This window comes from Dermacentor albipictus, chromosome 9 (assembly GCF_038994185.2).
Source record: "Dermacentor albipictus isolate Rhodes 1998 colony chromosome 9, USDA_Dalb.pri_finalv2, whole genome shotgun sequence".
Taxonomy (NCBI): Eukaryota; Metazoa; Arthropoda; class Arachnida; order Ixodida; family Ixodidae; genus Dermacentor; species Dermacentor albipictus.
The window spans coordinates 24,419,514-24,435,020 of NC_091829.1; the positions used below are offsets into that span (position 1 = coordinate 24,419,514).

General features: G+C 43.6%; 1 protein-coding gene across 3 annotated transcripts in view; it reads right to left on the reverse strand.

The window, feature by feature from the left end:
- Window positions 1-4,041: 4,041 nt before the first annotated feature.
- LOC135902015 (uncharacterized) overlaps window positions 4,042-15,507 on the reverse strand; it is a 48,247-nt gene continuing 36,781 nt past the window's right edge. The window contains exons 10-11 of one of the 3 annotated variants that reach the window (XR_011508323.1): window positions 5,786-5,903; window positions 4,042-4,180 (exon numbers count right to left, since the gene is read on the reverse strand). The gene's annotated coding sequence lies outside the window, so the exon portion shown is untranslated. Of the gene's footprint in view, window positions 4,181-5,785; window positions 5,904-8,246; window positions 8,552-9,584; window positions 9,779-15,507 lie in introns of those variants that run through there. The other 2 variants (XR_011508325.1, XR_011508324.1) reach the window with 2 other exon arrangements.

Sequence of the window (15,507 nt, forward strand, 5' to 3'; positions counted from 1 at the left end):
GCAGCAGACTTGTTGAAGGATGGTGGGCAGATTGTTCTAGAGAAACTGGCCACCCTGTATACGCAATGCCTCATGACTTCGAGCGTACCGGAATCTTGGAAAAACGGTAACATAATCCTAATCCACAAGAAAGGGGACGCCAAAGACTTGAAAAATTATAGACCGATTAGCTTACTGTCCGTTGTCTAAAAAGTATTTACTAAGGTAATTGCAAACAGAATCAGGAACACCTTAGACTTCCGTCAACCAAAGGACCGGGTAGGATTCCGTAAAGGCTACTCAACAATAGACCATATTCACACTATCAATCAGGTGATAGAAAAATGTGCGCAATATAACTAACCTTTATATATAGCTTTCATTGATTACGAGAAAGCGTTTGATTCAGTCGAAACCTCAGCAGTCATGGAGGCATTGCGGAATCAGGGTGTAGACGAGCCGTATGTAAAAATACTGAAAGATATCTATAGCGGTTCCACAGCCACCGTAGCCCTCCATAAAGAAAGCAACAAAATCCCAATAAAGAAAGGCGTCAGGCAGGGAGATAGATCTCTCCCATGCTATTCACAGTGTGTTTACGGGGGGTATTCCGAGACCTGGATTGGGAAGAATTCGGGATAAGAGTTAATGGAGAATACCTTAGTAACTTGCGATTCGCCGATGATATTGCCTTGCTTAGTAACTCAGGGGACCAACTGCAATGCATGCTCACTGACCTCTAGAGGCAAAGCCGAAGGGTGGGTCTAAAAATTAATCTGCAGAAAACTAAAGTAATGTTTAACAGTCTCTGAAGAGAACAGCAGTTTACGATAGGTAGTGAGGCACTGGAAGTCGTAAAGGAATACATCTACTTAGGGCAGGTAGTGACTGCGGATCCGGATCATGAGACAAATAATCAGAAGAATAAGAATGGGCCGGGGTGCGTTTGGCAGGCATTCTCAGATCATGAACAGCAGGTTGCCATTATCCCTCAACATAAAAGTTTATAACAGCTGTGTGTTACCAGTACTCACGTACGGGGCAGAAACCTGGAGGCTTACGAAAAGGGTTCTACTTAAATTGAGGACGACGCAACGAGCTATGGTAAGAAGAATGATGGGTGTGACGTTAAGGGATAAGAAAAGAGCAGATTGGGTGAGGGCACAAACGCGAGTTAATGATATCTTAGTTGAAATCAAGAAAAAATGGGCATGGGCAGGACATGTAATGAGGAGGGAAGATAACCGATTGTCATTAAGGGTTACGGAATAGATTCCAAGGGAAGGGAAGCGTAGCAGAGGGCGGCATTAATTTAGGTGGGCGGATGAGATTAAGAAGTTTGCAGGGACAACATGGCCACAATTAGTACAGTCAACAGCAAAAGTTTACGGGATGCGGTTTCCCCTTCCTATATGAACACCTGCACTGTGAAGGCAGGACAATTCGTATATAATGAATCACTGTGTAGGTGGCGAAGGCTATTACATGCTGGAACATTTGATTCGAGGCTGCTTGACCACGCTTCGCGAGAATTCAGCTTTTTGGCAGATCCTGCATCCCGTAAACTTTTGCGCTTGACTGTACATGACCGGGGTAGATGGAGAAGTATAGGAGAGGCATTTGCCCTGCACTGGGCGTAACCAGGCTGATGAAGATGATGATGATGATCAACGTCTTTGTGTCGTAATCTTCACCTTAGATTGTCGCTATTATTATTATTATTATTATTATTATTATTATTATTATTATTATTATTATTATTATTATTATTATTATTATTATTATTATTATTATTATTATTATTATTATTATTATTATTATTATTAGAGTTTCAGAAAGGTACAAACACAACTAAACGCAGACGTTACATATTACGCACAAAAAAAAACGGGAAAAAAGGCACAGGTACTGACAAACCTAAAGGATATACTGTTCATACTAATAGTGCCATCTGGGCAAGAATTATGGGATTATTTCTCATTTTAACCAGGTTCCTTGACCAACACCAAAGAGATCCTACGTTCCCATAGTATACGATCGCCCTTGGAATACTTAGGGACTTAATCCTGCAGCCGTCACAGCAGAAAGTAGATGGCCCTCGGTGACATTCTGCGCAACGCTGCTGAACCACGCTTTCTGAAAATTGCAATTTCCCCCAATATTCCCCGAATTCATGTGGTTCCATATATGTTCTACTACTCTGTGCACACGCCTGTCATCAACATCCTTCCGTCGACAAGCATCGCACATCGTCTTCGTCCTCGTCACATCGCTACACAGACGTCTCACAATGTGCATCCGCCTGATTTGATGTTTGCATATCGTAATGACTCTGAACGGTGTAGTGCAAAATTCTGAAAATTTCACAAGGAGAAGGTTGTGCATAGACATTGCATGGATTTAGCGTTGCATATCATAAAATAAAGGAATTGTGCGCATCGCCGTTAGTTGTATAGCATTTATTAAACGCTTCACTTCAACTAGATTATGACATCTGCGTTCGTTCGAAATTACGCTCCAATGAGGCTGCCACGAGACAAAATTAAAGACAACGCGAACCGTCAGCAAATGTAAACCTGCCTCCACTATTCATTGAACACTCTATCAACTGGTTCGGAGCTTGTTGCCCTCCGAGCTGCCGCTGAATATATTAACAACCAACAGGCTAATGGATGGGCGATATTCTGCGACTGAGCATGTGCTGGTGGGCGAATTGGTTATGCATGATTGCAACGAAGGCGCCAAATAAAACAACGGACGAAAGAAGGAGACACGAAGCACGAGACAACCACGCGCCTAAGTGGTTTTCTCGTGTCTCCTTGCTGTGTCCGTTGTTTTGTTTGGAGCCTTCGTTGTAATCATATTCTGCGAGTCGAAATCGGCCCTACAATGACTTTAGTCAACACTTCGTCGCGGGTCCTGTGAACCGCTCGCGTCGGAGATACGATAAACGCACGATACTGTGATCGCAAAGGTACACGGTGTCTTGTTTCAGTGGCTGCCGGGTCATTGCGGTATCTCCGGCAACGGCCTCGCCGACGAAGTTGCTAGGAAAGCACACGAACCTTGCTTCTGTACGTTTATCGAGTACTGACGCAGCCCTACACTTGAGCAAGCTAGCGCAACGTATGGCAGTGAGGAAGGGGAACACACTTGAATTCATCCAGCATCGACTGCGTTACCTCGACCCATCTATGCAACTGCGCCTGTTACCTGGGCTTCCGCAAAATGAGGAAACAACGCTGCGACGCTTACGCTTGGGCGTCGCATTCACCAATGCATATACGTGTTTGACTGAAATGGCTGTTAGCAGAAAAATGATTAATAGCACCTGCGGTGTCGACGAGACTATAGAACATCTGCTGTGGTTTTGCCAATTTTTTTAATGTGATAGATATCACCTCTGCACACTTCTAAATCACTTAGAAAACCGTCCACCTTGAAGGAAGATCTTGGGACCATGGCCTCGCACACTGCAGCTACAAAAGGTCACAGAAGCGTTGCTGCGATATTTGAAAGCTGCTGGATTGAGCGACCGTCTGTGATCTCGACTGAGTGACCGTCAGTAGATATAGAGCAGAAAACTGTTACAACTTCGGCGATATCCACAGTGAACTCTCTTCGTTTAATCTTTCCCTCCTCTTTCCCCTTCCCCTAGTATGGGGTAGCAAAACAGACTTAGTCCTGATTAGCCTCCCTACCTTTCATTTATAATTTTCTTTCTCTATCAGCAAGTTTTAATTGTGCTTCGGAAATAAGACCGGACAAGTCATTTTTCAACTACGCGAATTGTAGCGAAGACAATCTTTAAATACAAATTAATGGCAGAAATCAATCAGCACAAAAAGAGCGAAGTTGACACAGACGCTCAATTTGAGTATGTTAAACAACAACTCGTCCAACTTGTCTTTTTGTTAAATAAACTGTGATGGAAAAAATTCTGGCACCTGTGATTCCTTAAAGCACGCGTGATCTTCTGATCAGCAGTCGAGGAAGCCACAGGAACAGCTGGTCACCAACTCAGAAGGCCGGGCACCGCGATTCCAGCTCGCTAGATCAGCTAGTCCCTAGATCTGCAGGGTGGGCATCAAGACACCAGGCTGATCAAACAGCTGGCCACCATGTCAGCAAGCAGGGCAGCATCGTACTAGAAGGCCTGGCCACCAAGTCGGCAGCGCAAGCAGCAAGACATCTGGCCACTCTAGAACAAACCAATGACCCAAGACGGGGTGAACGAGGTTCATTGAAATCACTCGCATACCTAGTGGCACATAGCCTGTTACGCAAGCTGTGTTGAAGGACCGAAAGGCAACACGTACACAACAGCACATAAAACAAATCAAATCCTAGGGTTTTAAGCGCCAAAACAACGATATGATTATGAGGCACGCTGTATTGGGGCACTACGGAATAATTCTGGCCACCTGTGGTTCTTTACCGTGCAGCTAACGCACGGCAGACGTAATGTTTTGCATTACGACCACATCGAAATGTGGCCGCCACTGCCAGTGTTTCAGCCCGCACCTTCGTGCTCAGCAGTGCAATGCCAAAGCCACTACGCCATCACGGCGGGTGATTTCGCATATCCAGTGACTAAAGTTGGGGTAAAAGAGGTTCACTGATGAGCGACACATTATGAGCGACACGATTATGAGGCACGCCGTAGATCTGATTATGAGGCACGCCGTTGAAAAATCTGGGCTTCACAGTGACCCAGAATGGCATATAATAAGCTCATTGAGGTGCGGCACAAACCCTCACATAGCCAGATACCCAAGTTGGTCCCTCAGCATAGCAGCCCGATGTTAGACCCATTAGATTATGGACTACACCATCACCCTAGTTGGCATGAAACAGGCGAGATACGGATAAATAAACCAACAGAAACTGGTTGAAGTTAAAGAATGCTAGCCGCCATAACTATACGGTACAATTGTAACAAACAAGAGTGTAAATGTAGTATTGTCGTGTTAAGGCTTTGCGTTGTGCCGTTATCTTTTAGAATACTATCAGTACTGAGTCGGTGGGCTGAACGACTTTCGAGTCGTGAACTAGAAACGACTCTGAGCCCCAATTTGCCACAATCATGTACTCTTAATTGTTTTCTGGAATGAAACTGTGTGGCTTCTTTGAGTATAATGCCCAATGGAAAGAACGGGTGGCAGATTTACGCGGAATCGGTTTGCGGTAGCAGTGACGAGTAACAAACCTGGAAGACCGTAATGTGTTTCGTTTTGCGTAAAGCAACTCGAGGATAGCGAGGGACACCGCAGGGGATAGATACGGACTCATTTTTACCAGACACACTATAAGAAAGCGAAGTACATAGACAAGAATTATTTCACTGCTGGTACCCTGGAGTGGTAAATGTAGCCATTCAAACCACACGCACACTGCAGTGAGCAAGAAAACGATAATTGGCGTATAACTGAAAGTTTATTGAACAGCACCACATGCTGTGAACGACGCAGATGTCTTCACGCTATTTTACAATTAACTTTCACTTGTCAGGAAGTGCGCGTCTAGCACTTTCTTCCTTCCCTGTTCCTGATGCGCTGCTGCACTGGAGAAGCGCCAGTTCACCCAGTTTGCAATTTTTGGCTGTGATAACGTTGTTCAGGTGGAATTGTAGACAGCGGTAGTTAATTTCTTCATATTTTTTCTTAACATAAGAAAATGCTGAAATAAGCATTTATTGCGCCTTGTTCACACTTCCTTGATAATAATTACAGAAACATTGGCGTACTCGAATTAGCGAGGAATTGTGTTATAGGCAACTAGCAGGACATGTTTTCGATGCGCTCACCTTTCTGGCCAGATCGTATAGTGACACCTGCCGCACGTGACCTGGTGATGACGCACGAAAGGCCAGCATCGTCTTTGCCCGAGAGATGCTTGCACGACACGACCGCGTCGACCTCGCGCTGTTGGTTCTCGGAACCAATAAAAAAAGAAAAGACATTGCACACGTATGTGAGGAGAACGGTGAAAGATGTGAAGAAATGAAACCTTGACTACGGCTGTCACCTGGTATACCACCAGGTATCATGAGCATTGTATCATGACAATTGTATCATGAACACCATTTTGTCCCCCAGTGCTTAGTAGGTCCAACTATGAGCGAAAAAAAAAGAAAGAAAAATTCAAGCATGCTGTCATGGCAATGGTTTTGTTTATGCGCGAGGGAGAAACGCCATCCCGCTTGCCATCTGCAGGCGTCAACGGAAACCAACACCACTTGCATTTATTTTTTCAGATTGCTTTCCTCTTTCAGACCTTGTTTTCAGCAACCCTCGTCTTCTAATTTTCTTGTAATCACAACATGTGTGCAGCGCATCTGTGTAAAAATGTATCATTTTCTGTTCATGATCCGCGAGCCAGCACGCCATGACGACTGGCTATTTATTTTCGGCAAAACATAAGTACGCAGAAAAATGAGATTTATTAACTGTTTTTATTAGCAACATATCGCACAGCAAGGTACTCTATACACAACACAATAATATACAGTTTAGTATCGCAATATTCAGTGCAAATGGGCGCATTTTGTACTGCGATCACACATACATAAGAGCTTCCTACAAGATCTCACAGACGGTAAAAAACTACAGATGCCATGTTAGTTTAATGTGCACAACACAACTCTACCAAAGCAGTATTAGTCGAAACAGTTATTTGTGAATAATGAGAAGATTATCAAGAGCTGCAGGTCCAAATTTTTCGCGTACCACTATGAACAACTTCCTTTTTTATTCCATAGAGCGGGAGTACTAGCTAGTCCAAAAAACATTCCATACCTAGTAAATTTTCTGCAGCTGTCCTTGCACTAATGTGCCGATCAATATTTAGCAAACTATATTGAAAACTATTTAATATTTTCATGTTTGGTTTTGTTTCACGGTGCAAAATTTAATACCACCAAAGCTTCATTCTTATCGAACATAGCGAACAGCGTATCATTAAGAAATTCTTCACTAGCATATTGCAGACGTTTAAAATATTTAATGCACTTCGTCTATTCTATCATCATCTAGGTATAAATGCTACATTTCCAAAACAGAAACAACGAATAGCACCGAGGTTTCTTGTCGAGAAACAGTAAATGCAGGAGAAGCATGTGTCAATCGGCGGCTGATCGTCAGATGAGGTTGCGCCAGGACAGAGTGATGCACAAAGGTATTATTGAACGCGTAGCGTCGAGACATGGAGAAATATTCTTAAAGGTAACTCAAATCAGCTGCATTAAATGCATCAAGGCAGCCTGCTCAGAACAACTTTCTTTCTCGTGGCTTTTATGACCTGGCTGAATGCTGAATGTACAGTCGCGGACAGAATAATAAGGACCATGAAATCTAAGAAAAAGCTGAATATCTCCGCAACCTCATAACGCAATCTGGTATTGGCATTTTGGACCTCGACTAGAATATGCTAACAACGTTGTCGTGGGCAGTTTTACTGGTTACTGCTGCAGGCTGCTCGGGAATTGAACGTTTTCGGAGATCCCGTGGTCCATTTTATTCTGTCCGCGACTGTACATTGTGCACTTTCTTTCCCAGAGCCCATAAGCTCACTTTCGTGCGACCTGTTTGAAGCATGAGACAGGTTTTACAGCTAAGTTACGAGTTTAATTATTGGCTGGAGGTCATCCGTCATGACAATTTCCATGTCCATACAATAAAGAGGTGAAAGCATTTCAACTTGGCTCAACACCGGTTTACGGCACAGCATGCTTTCTTTGCTTAATACGATTACTCGTGCCTTTGCCGGAAGTAGTACCCCCCGCTCCTTTATTTAATGAAGTCACTGAAGTCAAAAGCGTCGAGCAACATTAATACTTGCACATCTTTATTTAGGAAAGATCAGGAAGATCCTAGTATCCAAAGATCCGTGTATGGTAGCTATCTAATAAGCTTTAAAGAGGAAGCTGCAAGTGTGGGAACAATGGTTCACTTTGCAAAGAATACGCTGCACAATGTTTATGGAAGTATTTAAATCTGCCGAAATATTTTGTAAAGATAGGGTGATCAGGAGATGGCACTAAGACCTATCGTAATTACAAAAATAAAAAGATATCAGAAAACGTTTCCCAATTTTCAAGCTTGTGGAGCTTTTTTTGCAGTGGACTTTCTCTCGCGATGTTTTTTTGAGAGCCAGATTAATGCCATTTATGTGCAGCAAAAGCCACGCATAGCAGAACTGCTGCAGCAGTCTGCGTGACCCTTATTAGAGCAAAAGATTTGATATAGTAGATTGACGTCTAGCTTAAATGCAGTACAGTGGTCACACCGCACAAGTGCGCGACCACGCCAAATTACACCAGAAAGCATTTCTCCATGTCCTTCTCTTCCTCTTGCAATAATGGAGGGCCACCTGGCTCCGGAAGCGTTCGTTGAACTCTGTGCACACATGATGCATCAACTTCTCTAGTGCTTCCAACGTGGTAATCTTTCGGCACCTCTTTAACTTAGCACATTTGGATATCTTTGTCTATGATTCCCCAGTCGATTGATGACACCTGTGATCCCTGGCGAATATATTTTCCACTTTTTGATTTGCTGAGGCGATGCAGAACCTGTAAAGACATATCTCGTTAGTACATCTCGTTGGACCAGTTAGCAAATTTTCGCCAAAATTGCACGCTTTGTAAAGGAACATTACACACAGGCACACAGGACAAGCGCAGCGTCCAGTGTATTGTTAAGTGTCATATTGTATTGTAAAGCTAATTTCTTTGCTGACAAATGCGTACCATATGGCATAATTTTGTATTTATTGAAACACGACATGAAAAGCATGCTCACTAAAAATTTCTAGTGCACGTGACAAAACACAGACCTGTTTTCGTAAAATAATAGCTTCAATCAATGCTTTTCACTTCTGATTATATTTGGTTGCAAGATTTCAAGTAGAAATATGCCTCCAAAATTTAATGGGCGAATGTCTAAGTGTTAGTGCTGCTACGTAGTCTTGTAACATATTAAGCATTGCTGGTTTCTCAAGGGGGGTTGGGAATGCTACGCATCAGTTTTTTTTTTAGAGTTAGTTTTTTTGATCGATTAAATCTTTGGATTCATTTTGTCAAGGACGAGGTAATTAGACGTTTTATTTACTATGACATCATTTTCCTGCAATATATCCATAAGATAAGAAAAACAACACCCATGCACCCCGTATAGATGACATACCAGCGAAGCTGAAATGTGCGGCCCCGGTGTTGAAGTCGACATTGTCGCTGCTTTGCCTCGCGGGTCGGAACTGCCGGATCCTCGATTGCAGCACCGAACACGGCACGACTTTTTACGAACGGGAATTCGCTCATTGTCTGTTAAAACTGTTCGACATTTTAGTTTAGCCTATAATCGAGAACATCGAGCACCGCAGACCAGCAAACGAGAAACAAATTGACAAGCACATGGTTCCTTTGCGCACGCGGAGCAAAGTTCCCTGCGTAACGTCACATGGCACCAGACGCCGTAAGCAAATGACGTGCACAAGACAGGGCTCGCCGTGCTAATGACACCTGCGCCGTGCCATGTCAAGTGGTTTCTGAACGAAAATAAGGAATTACGGAGGCACAGATTCGCAACCACTAATAACTTGTTTACCTTACGTTTATCGATCAGGGGCCGCACTTCCACTCCAACAGTCAGCTGAGCCGGCCACAAGTCTTGCGTTGGCCGGGTCGGCGTAGTTTCTCTTTGTGAAATGTTCCGAGCAGAGCCAGTAGCCGTTGTACATCTGCACACATGTCAACCTCGCCAGGACAGCCTATTTAGCGTAATTTCGCCAAATGTGACATCTGAAAAGTGGGCAAAATACCGCGTTGTCATCATTAAAGAGCACCTAAATATGCAGTAAGAGTTGACAGCACGAAGAAGCGACGAACACGTTCTGTCCTTCTAGGCACCGTTTCAAAACAGAAGCGCAACTCGGTCGTCGCGCATGTAAATCTAACTTATTACAATTGAAAACGCAAGTGGTGACTGCTACGCAATTATTTTTTTTCTGTCTTGGTCATGAACATTAAAAGTAGTATTCTCACTACAAAAAATTGGTCACCGGAATGGTCTTCAGTGTAACCATTGTGTGCAACAAGCATTTAAATACTTCAGGCAAATATAAATCGCAAATTTTCTACTCGTGGAAAAAATCGAAGAGCCACCGTTAACTTATACCGAAGTGAATTTCCGTCTGCGCGTCAGTTAGCATCAATAAGCCCATGTGCAACTGTCAACAAGTAGCTTCACAGAAAAAGTGTGCTTACCTCTCGTCCGCTGACAAACGGAAAAACTTCGCCGTGCTGCTCCTCCTTGAGTTGCCACACTACACAGCCGCACAGAGCGCCTTGTGCCCTTTCCTCAGTTTTTCCGAATTTGTCGAAACGTTCGAGGGCACAGAAAGAAAAATTTTAACTTCACAGCATACGAAAAAACGTGCACGTGCATAGAAAGCGGCAGCAGCAGACGAACAGAGTGGCAGCCGAAGCCGAAAATGATTGAATCACTTTACTTTATTCTTATGTAGGTTGAAAAGATAGAGCCACATATGCAAACGTTACTGAATTTTTTTCTTTTTTGGCTACCACTGTCATGGTGACGCTTTATTGCCAATACCGAATCTAGCTCAACCATCCACCAACTGCCTTGACGTTCTATTCTGTACACCGTCATACAATGAACTTGAAATAGAGCCAGAAACGCTTTCGGTTGTCTACTCGCACGGATCCGATCTGATCGCCCGAGAAGTCGTCACCACAGATGTCGATCTCGAACTACTGGCGGTCCGCGCCTCGATGATAGTTATCCACCTACGTAGTCCCATGTCTAGTCCCGTGGTCCCTTGAATGTTGTATAATACGGCAATCTTTTTACAGCACTGTTCCTGCTGGAAATTTGTACTTTCATGTCTTTACCGTTTGAAATGCCCCCCTAGCTTTATGCTCTGCCATAGAGCCTGTAATTTTTTTTTGAGTAAATAAATACGGCAATGCCAGTTGAAAGGCCAAGGCACAAGCCGTGGTGTTCTCTAGCAAAACAATAATAGGCTGACGAACAGTAAATCAGGGACAGTAAAAGGAAAGCATGCAAACCTAAACGAAGCACACGAACACAGCACGAATTCCCATGAAATGAATCACTCTGTAAAAACGCGATGATAGAGACAACGTCTCACCACAGCGACAAATCAAAGCAGAACAATGAAGCGCAAAATTAGAGGTTGTGCAGGATGGCCTAGGCCACTAACTCCGTGATACACAATTCCTGGGATGAGACGAAGACCGTTGTCATGCAACAACATATAACAAACCCAAACACCTTATGTTTTCTTGTAGCTCGGGTACCTCTTTAGCCATAAAAAAATTTTTAAGAATAAGTAATATTTTAGTTTCCTTAAGCTTTCCGCGATAAGCTGGTGCCTGGAAGTTGGACGCAACCAACATATTCTCCTGACAATTGGCCTATGCTCATTTGAAACTTTGCTTAACACAGCGTGCAGCTTTCCCAGCATTATATATATAATAAATGGTCGAGAGAAGCATTTTGCCTCCCACATTGTCCCACTCTCGTGTGTAGATCCTGCAATGTCCCACTTCGCCTAAGCTATCCGTCCGAAATGTCTGATGCATGCGACACGATAACAAAATTATACATATCCTCATCCTCGGCATACTTTGCAAACTATTCGAAGGGAAGCTAAAGTGAAGACAGCAATCAAAGGCTGTACAAGTAACGACAATGCGCACAAATATGTTTACCTTCATCCTGTTGAGTGCGTAACCCCATACAATGCTTACGTTTATTCACCATAAAGATCACAACTACACTTTTCACAACACATGGCGAAATCAAACACTAAATCAGGCGGATACACAGTTTCAGACATCTACGCAACGATGTAGCAAGGACAGAGGAAAGTTACGCTTGTCGACGCAAGAATGGCGATGAAAGCTGTACGCACAGAGAAGCGTGACACATGTTTGCATACATTTAGGAGTTATGTGCCCCTGGTGTCACTGTGGCACAAACCGAGTGGAACATATGGACAAGATTATTAAAATAAAATCAGATGCAATAAATAATTTACTATAATGCCCATATTCGTTAGAATGTGTGTGCTTCAGAGATACTTATGTGCAGATATTATAGGGTAACATTTTTGGTATATACTTAATTTTAATTACGCAGAACAGAGGTGCGCGCTGGCAGTAGTTTGCCGATGTGCGTGCAGGGGTCCCGTCAACTGGTACTTTGACTTGCAACACATGTGGCGTTGACATACGCGCATATATATATATATATATATATATATATATATATATTCGCAATAAAATGTACACGTATCTTAAAGCTTTAGCTAGTAGTGGTGCATGCTTTTAAATCTGCCCCTATTACGTTGTGCATATAGTTTACCGTGTAGTCACTCTATTTGCCATTGCTTGTGTAGATATCTGCTAGCCTAATTATCTCGTACACAAATAATAGCTCCGCACGGTGTTATCAGATGGTTCATCGTCATAGTCACGCAAAAACAAAATGTGTGCGTGTTCGTTCGTGGGCACGTGTAAGTGCGTGCGAAAAAGACAATGGTACGATGATGACTGCTGAAGGTTCACTCACGAAAAAGATGACGAGCACGTCACGGTGCCACACATAACACGAACACTACGAAGATGTCGCGAAGACCACCGAGGGTAAACGACGACATGGCCGCCAAAGTGATGAATGCGACCAAGCTTGACTCCGGCGCCAACAAGACGGCGATGACATAAATACAGGAGTGTAAAGAAGACAGTACAATAACGAGGACAGTGAGATAGGGAAAAGACAATATTGACGTCATGGATACAGTGACACGTAGAAGATGACACCGACATGATGAGAGCGACAACCACAAGATTACAAGGCGACAGTAATATTACGACTATATGATGACGTGGGTGGCATGATTACTTAAGTGCTGCCGTAAGGAAACATTTTACAGTTACAACCGACAATGATTTCCATACCGACGAAAGCGCAAACTAAATTACGAACGGAGGAACGCACCAACTATTGACTGAACGAGCGACTGAACGAGCCGACTAAAGAACGACTGAATGAGCGAACAAACCAACCAACCAAAGAACGACTTAGCCAAGAACTAACTATCCAACGAACGAACGAACAAAAACGAAGGACGGTTGCCTTTCCGAGTCCGACCGACGACCGTTGCCAACCGACTAACCACAAAGATGGGGCGAAATATGCAAAAAATAACTATTCGCTTATAACTTTGCCAGCGTAAACATCCTACAGCATGCGCCGTTGCTTTCGCCGCCGCCGCTGCCTCAGAATGACCGTCAATGGCGACATACGCGCAGTGCATGTTTAGAGATGTAAGCTCTTCCTGCCACAGCACGTAAGCAGTCACGCCAGCGATCACACGTTCATCATTATGTCGTCACTTCAGCGTCATTCCCTCGTAATCCTGTTGTCCTTAGAATGTCGCTGTCGTTTAATATTGTTAGCATAGTTATAGGTTAACAAGTAACTCAATGACTGGAGTCCACGATGCACTCCTAAACATTGACGGGACAACAGAAGTACAAACGGAGTTCCCGAATGCTGCAAACAGAAGTGAACACATAATTGATAGTGTATGTTGCGGACAAACAACACAAACGTAAACACACACAAACACACACACGCCGGTAAAAAGAACGTTATACTACACAAAGGTCTTACTAATAATGTAGCATGGGCAAGCGTAACGCGATTTCTTCTCATTTTAACAAGGTGCGTTGACCAACTCTGAAAAAAATATTTCATATGATGATAGCATTGCTCTTTTAAGACACTAATGAACTTGAGTACGTATCCGTCACAACAGAGGGCACATGGCCCTCAATGACCGCCTACGCATAACTGCTGAACCACGCTTTCTCAAGATTACAAATTCCCCAGATATGTCCCGAATATCATCATCAGCATTCTTCCCTAGACAGGCATCACACATCGCCTTCGTCCTCGTCACATCGCTACACAGACGTCTAAGATTGGGCATCCGTCTGAATTGGTGCTTGCATTACGGAATGATTTTAAACGGTCTAATTCAAAATTCTAAAGAAAAGAAATCGCACAAGAAGGTTGTGCATAGACATTGCGTGAATTTATCATTTCATAGGATGAAACCAAACTGTGCGCACCGCCATTACCTGTACAGCATTTTTTTAAATAACCTCCTTTCCAGAGAGAGAGAGAATACAGAGGAAGGCAAGGAGGTTAACCAGAGGTAGTTCCGGTTGGCTACCCTGCACGGGGGAAGAGTTAAGTCGGATAAAAAGAGAAAGAATATTTTATAACATGTCGGTAACACGAGCCTTATTCTCCACTGATGCTGCCACTACAGAAACGAACAAAAACAAGGTGAAAGGTCAGCAGATGTAAGCCTGCTTGCAGTATTCCTTGAGCAAGCTTTGAATTGCGTTTGTAAATAAGAAAGTACAGGTTATCCTTTCAATTACACGATATCAAATTCACCTATGTGCTGCATTGAACGGACAGATGCAATACATTTGTTTAATCACAGATACGCCGACTTCATGAGCACGAAAGAGGAGGCGCCTAAAAAAAAGCGGTGGGTGGCACTTCACGTGGCTGTTACACCGAAATTTAATTCAGCATAATTAATTCAAAACAGCCGCAAGGAACCCGCGGTATCGATTCAGGCTACATCGCCCGTTATTGCAGCGAGGTTATTCCTTAAAGGGACCCTGAAACGATTTTGGCGATTTTCTACAAACGTACTGAGTCGTTAGAGTAGGTTCTTCTGATCATTAATTGATGCATCTAAGTGTTCTGCGTAAAGCGTGTAATTTATTATAAGGTTTTAAAAATACCCATCGCTGCCGATCGCAGCGCACTGCTCGGCGGAATTTTAAGCCGCCCCTACCCATATGATGCAAATAACCCATATTACGTCACATGGGCGAGCTATCTGATTGGCTGACCAGGGCGCGTGGTCGATAATTTTTCCAACTTTATGGTGAACAAATGATGCTCGTAATAGTTGGAATGTTAGTTACTTTGTTTTTGTAAAAAGAAAGTAACTTAAAGAGAATACACAAGAATAGTTTTTTAGTACACTTCAGCACTTCCGGCACACAGCAAGTGTCGTCTGCTTGTGTTACAACGTACTCCATTTGGACGAGAGCTCCGCGGTCAGAGTCGGTCTCAGTCTTTTCGCGAGCACTATGATTCGACTTTGTTGCCTTGTGGACTGCAAACCTAGCGACCTGCAAACCGCGAGTCCAGTATTAGGGCAAACGCAAGCGCAAGGGGACAGGGTCTGGCCGCTTGACTGTGCCGGGATGAGCCACGAGATGAGCAGAAGGGCAAATGTAAACGGTCTGCACGGTGCAGCCACCTGGTGGCACAGAGCTCAACCATACACAGTAGCAGCAACGAAGTGTATTCTTTGCTGCTGTTGTGTATTTTTCGCAGGAGTGTAATCATCAACACGTTGATTTAAAAATGCTTAAAATGCTTT